Source organism: Macaca fascicularis, chromosome 9 (genome assembly GCF_037993035.2).
Source record: "Macaca fascicularis isolate 582-1 chromosome 9, T2T-MFA8v1.1".
NCBI lineage: Eukaryota > Metazoa > Chordata > Mammalia > Primates > Cercopithecidae > Macaca > Macaca fascicularis.
Window position 1 is genome coordinate 95621283 of NC_088383.1, and position 5652 is coordinate 95626934.

General features: G+C 41.8%; 1 pseudogene; it reads left to right on the forward strand.

Moving 5' to 3' along the window:
• Window positions 1-1491: 1491 nt before the first annotated feature.
• Window positions 1492-3217, forward strand: LOC141407627 (protein MIX23 pseudogene; annotated as a pseudogene).
• Window positions 3218-5652: the final 2435 nt, after the last annotated feature.

Consider the following 5652-nt stretch of genomic DNA (forward strand, 5'->3'; position numbering starts at 1 on the left):
CCTTTGATCCAGTAATCCTGGGTCTTGAAATCTGTCATAAGATGCAACCAGAGATCAATTAGTAAATAGTATATATAATTAATGATTTAATTACAGAGTTATCTAAAGTCTTAGAAGCATAGTTATGTTCAACAATAGGGGAAGAATTAAATACATGATAATGTATCCTTACAATGAAATATTATGCTGTAATTCAAAAAATCTCACGTTTTAATACCAACTAATGACACTAGAAATTGTATTAATGTTAAATGTTAAAAAGATACAAAATTTTATATAGTACAATAACACACATGCGTGTAGAATTTAAAAGGACCAAAAGTAAAGTTTTAGAGCAACAGAATTTCTTCATCCATTCTTAGTAGGTACAAGTTAAAATAACAACTTTAAAAATAGCATGGTATTTTGAGAAAAACATGAGCATACTCTTTGATCCAATAATTCCACTACTAGGTATGCCCTGCAGATTTTTGCTTTTTAAACTGAGTTTTAATGAATGAATAGGTTTTGAAAATCAATTTAGTATGTAGCAAGTAGCATTATTTTTTAATAAACCAGTGTGCATAAAAACATACTAAGGGATAATATTTTCTCATGAATTACTTGTTTCAGTTATCCACACACATATGTGTGTTTCAGCGTTGTGACATAAAATGTATTACTTTGGCCATGATTAAGAGAGCTTTTAAGCCTTTGAAACTCTTGTACATATGCCCTAAGAAAGTAATCTTACCAGCATACAAGTATGGAATGTTCATAATGACTCAAAACAAACTTCGAATTCCACTAATAGTGGAAGAGTTTATACAATATTTAGTATATTTGTCCCCCAACTCGCTAAATGCCAATAAAGACAGTAATTGTAACAACAACAATGACAAATGTGCCCAAACATTTTCAAACACCCCTCTGGGGAAAAGGGGATGTTACCATCCTCTATTGACAATTTCAGGCTAATATTTTGTAAGCACTCAACTATTACTTGTTGAATAAATTATTAACTAATACATAGGTAAATAAAATAGTTTGTGCCTGTGCTGATAAGAACTACTGGTTTCTAATGATTAACAGGATTGAATTAGACTAAAGTGTGATTGGACCCTGAGTTTTACAATGAAACTTATGGCATTATTTGTTTAATTTCTGGAAGAGTTCTTTATTCAACCACCTTTTCAGTTGTTATTCAAAAAATATTTATCTAGCGTTCACCATGGATTAGCTCTTCCAAAGGATAGTCAAGGTTCTTGGCCTCAAGAAGTTTACATTCTACAGAAAACCTATTAACTGAGGAGCACATGTATGGTAGGATTTTCCTCTTCTGCATATAGTAAATAGTGCTCTTCACATACTATTCTATACCCAGCCTCACTTCATCCTTTCCAGTTGCTCATGTAGAAGAAGAAATCAGAGAACCTGTCTTTTCCAAGGTCTACAAGTAGGAAATCAATGTAAGCTAAGCAGTTCAAAGCATCTCATTTTTTCTGGTCCAACATGGCGGCACCCAGCGGCGATGTGAATTGTGAGGTGTTTCGTAAGTTCCAGGAATTATTCAAGGTGATGAGGAACATTGATAACAGAACAGTACATGAGTTAAACACTATGGTTCCCACAGCTTCCTTTGCAGGGAAAAAATTGATGCCAGCCAAACCTATAAACAATTTTATGAGTTTTTGATAGCAGCTCATGCCAGTAGGGAAAGAGCCATAAAACAATTGTCTAGTCCAGACCTCAGCAGTAGTAAAAAACTTCCAAGAGGAGAAAGATAAAAATTTGGATGATTTAACATTACTAAAGCAACTTAGAAAAGAGCAGAAAAAGTTGAAATGGATGCAGTGAGAACCGAATGTTGAAGAGTGGTAAATGAAAAGATCTGGAAGGTGTTTAACAAATACTGCCAAATTCACTGCAAGCCTCCAAATGTGTCTGGAATTGGTGGGTTCTAGGTCTCACTGACTTCAAGAATGAAGCTGCGGACCCTTGCGGCGAGTGTTACAGTTCTTAAAGATGGTGTGTCCGGAGTTTGTTCCTTCAGATGTGTCTGGAGCTTCTTCCTTCTGGTGGGCTCGTGGTCTCGCTGTCAGGAGTGAAGCTGCAGAACTTCGTGGTGAGTGTTACCGCTCTTAAAGGCAGCGCGTCTGGAATTGTTCGTTCTTCCCAGTGGATTCGTGGTCTGGTTGGCTTCAGGAGTGAAGCTGCAGACCGTCGCAGTCTCGTTCGCTTCAAGAGTAAAGCTGCAGACCTTCCCGGTGAGTGCTACAGCTCATAAAGGCAGCATGGACCCAAAGAGTGAGCAGCAGCAAGATTTATTGCAAAGAGCAAAAGAACCAAGCTTCCACAGTGTGGAAGGAGACCCTAGCGGGTTGCCACTGCTGACTCCCCCAGCCTGCTTTTATTCCCCTTATCTGACCCCACCCACATCGTGCTGATTGGCCCATTTTACAGAGTGCTGATTGGTCTCTTTTACAGAGAGCTGATTGGTCTGTTTTGACAGAGTGCTAATTAGTGCATTTACAATTCTTGAGCTAGACACAGAGGTGCTGCTAGACAGAAAAGTTCTCCAAGTCCCCACTAGGTTAGCTAGACACAGAGTTAGCTAGATACAGAGTACCCATTGGTGTATTTACAAACCCTGAGCTAGACACAGAGTGCTAATTGGTACGTTTACAATCCTTGAGCTAGACACAGAGTGCTGCTAGACAGAAAAGTTCTCCAAGTCCCCACTACGTTAGCTAGACACAGAGTTAGCTAGATACAGAGTACCAATTGTTGTATTTACAAACCCTGAGCTAGACACAGAGTACTGATTGGTGTATTTACAAACCTTGAACTAGACAGAGTGCTGATTGGTGTATTTACGATTCTCTAGCTAGACATAAAAGTTCTCCAAGTCCCCACCAGATTAGCTAGATACAGAGTGCTGATTGGTGCACATACAATCCTCCCGCTAGATATAAAAGTTTTCCAAGCCCCATCCGGCTCAAGAGCCCAGCTGGCTTCACCTAGTGGATCCTGCACCCTGGGTGCAGGCGGAGCTGCCCTCCAGTCCCGAGCTACGCCTGCACTCCTCAGCCCTTGGGCTGTGATGGGACCGGGCGCCACGGAGCAGGGAGCAGTGCCCGTCAGGGAGGCTGGGGCCGCCCTGGAGCCCACAGCAGGGCAGGAGCTTAGACATAGCGGGCTGCAGGTCCCAAGCCCCGCCCCGCAGGGAGGCAGCTAAGGCTCAGCAAGAATTGGAGCACAGCGCCAGGGAGCCGGCACTGCTGGGGGACCCGATGCACCCTCTTCAGCTGCTGGCCCGGGTGCTAAGCCCCTCGCTGTGCTGGGCCAGCGGCGACAGCTGGCCGCTCTGTGTGCGGGGCCAGGGGAGCCCGTGCCTGCACCCGCGTCCACTGGAACTCACACTGGCCCACTAGCGCCGCGTGCAGCCCCAGTTCCAGCCTGCGCCTCTCCCTCCACACCTCCCCGCAGCAGAGGGAGGCAGCTCCAGCCTCAGCCAGACCAGAGAGGGGCTCCCATGGTGCCGTGGCAGACTGAAGGGCTCCTCAAGCGCCGCCAGAGTGGACGCCGAGGCCGAGAAGGCGCTGAGAGTGAGGGCTGCTAGCACATTGTCACCTCTCACAAAGAATGAAGAAAGAGATACTTTTTTAAAAAGGACCAGATCATCTCATAAGAGCTAAGTATGACATATAATCAATAAGACAAGCTTCCTGGGATGATTTCTGAGCCAACAGTGTGAGACCTGTTGTTAATTTCAGCCCTACTTAGTCAAGACCTCAAGTATAAATAATTTTGATAATTATGGAGAAATCAACTGCTAGTTTATACTGATCCTGTTAAAAATTGTTTGAAACTATTAAAATAATTTTCTGACTCAGAGTACATTTTTAAAAATCTCATCTCAAATAATCAGAAAATTGTATTTCCCAAATTCCTTTCATACTTATAAACACTAAAGCAGCATAGATTCAGAAATAGCACAACTGTAATTTTGGATGGGCAAATTGCTGTATATGTACTAAAGAAATGAAATAACAAAATCAATGAAGATGATTCATAGCTCTCGACTGTGATGTGGTGATGATCTAAATAGCCTAACTCTAGGTTATAATGAAGGATAAATGTCAATAAGGCAAATACAACACATGAACTGCATTTTAAAACTCCAGCCCTTGGCAAAGGAATCTCTTCACCCTCCCTCCCATACCCTCTCCCATATGTATAAGAACATAGTCACACAATTAAATTTTGGGTGTTATTCTCGATAAGGTGTACTTCAAGTAATTACAAAGCAACAGAAAAAAAATAGTTTATCTTACTGAACATTAAATCACAAGCTGTTGCAGAATTATGAACAATTTATTTCAATAGTAAGGCAAGAATACATATTTGGAACTTCATAGAAGTCCATACTACCCCAGATTCACTCAACATTCAACAAATTTTCTTTTTACTGAGCTTCTCCCTGTTTTGGGCTCCTAAAACTCAGACCTCATGAGTAAGGATGCAGAATCCTGAGCAGGACATTTTCTTTTTTCTTTTTTTTTTCAGACCAAGTCTCGCTCTGTCACCAGGCTGGCGTGCAGTAGCACGATCTCAGCTCACTGCCAGCTCCGCCTCCCAGGTTCACGCCATTCTCCTGCCTCAGCCTCGCGAGTAGCTGGGACTACAGGTGCCCGCCACCACACTCAGCTTTTTTTTTTTTTTTTTTTTTTTTTTTTTTTGTATTTTTTAGTAGAGATAGGGTTTGACCGTGTTAGCCAGCATGGTCTTGATCTCCTGCCCTTGTGATCCACCTGCCTCGGCCTCCCAAAATGTCGGGATTATAGGCGTGAGCCACTGCACCCGGCCCTGAGCAGGAAATTTTCAAATCTTGTACCTGGGGCTACACTAGCTCAATGTCCCTGGCTCAAAGTTCTGAAACTAGAAGTGATTAAGCATGAAATAGGTCTGTACTGGATACTGGATACTGGAGTATCTTACTTTTCTTATTTAAATAACTGTTTATCCACATGAGGTAAAAGTCCCTATTTCATAAACAGTTGATAAAGAAAATCTAACTCAAACTGGTTTAAGCAGAAGAGGGAATCTTCTGAAAAGTCCACAAACAAATAAATTTGACTTCTGACTTGACAGGGTTCAGGGTCTGAAAAGACGTCTTCGGTTCCCTGTGTCTGATATGTCAACTCTGTTAGTTTCCTTCTTAGATGCTACATGGTGAGCAAGATAGCTGCCCGCAATGCAGTTTCTTATATTTTCCCCTACACAATGAAAGTTCTGGACCTGACTCTCATTGGCCTATATTGGACCACAGACCAGAGGAATGCCCTTTCTGATTGGCCAGTCTGAATCACATGTTCTCCAGAGTTCTCATGACTCTGGATTCGATAAAGTCAACTTTAGTTAGGCTGAGAGTGGCAGAAAGGGTGGTTCTCCCAGAAGTTCGGATTAGCATTAACTAAAAGAAAGTAAAATACATACTAGGTAGCAAAAAAAAAAAGCACATATTCACTACAGATGACAAGCTTAGGTCTCCCAGGCAGTAAGAATTTCCATTTGTAAATGAGGTACTGCAGAGAAAGAGGTGTGGATTTGAAGTCAAAATTTCTTAATTCTAATGTTAGTTAGCTCAACTGGTTTTAGCTACATGAGAGA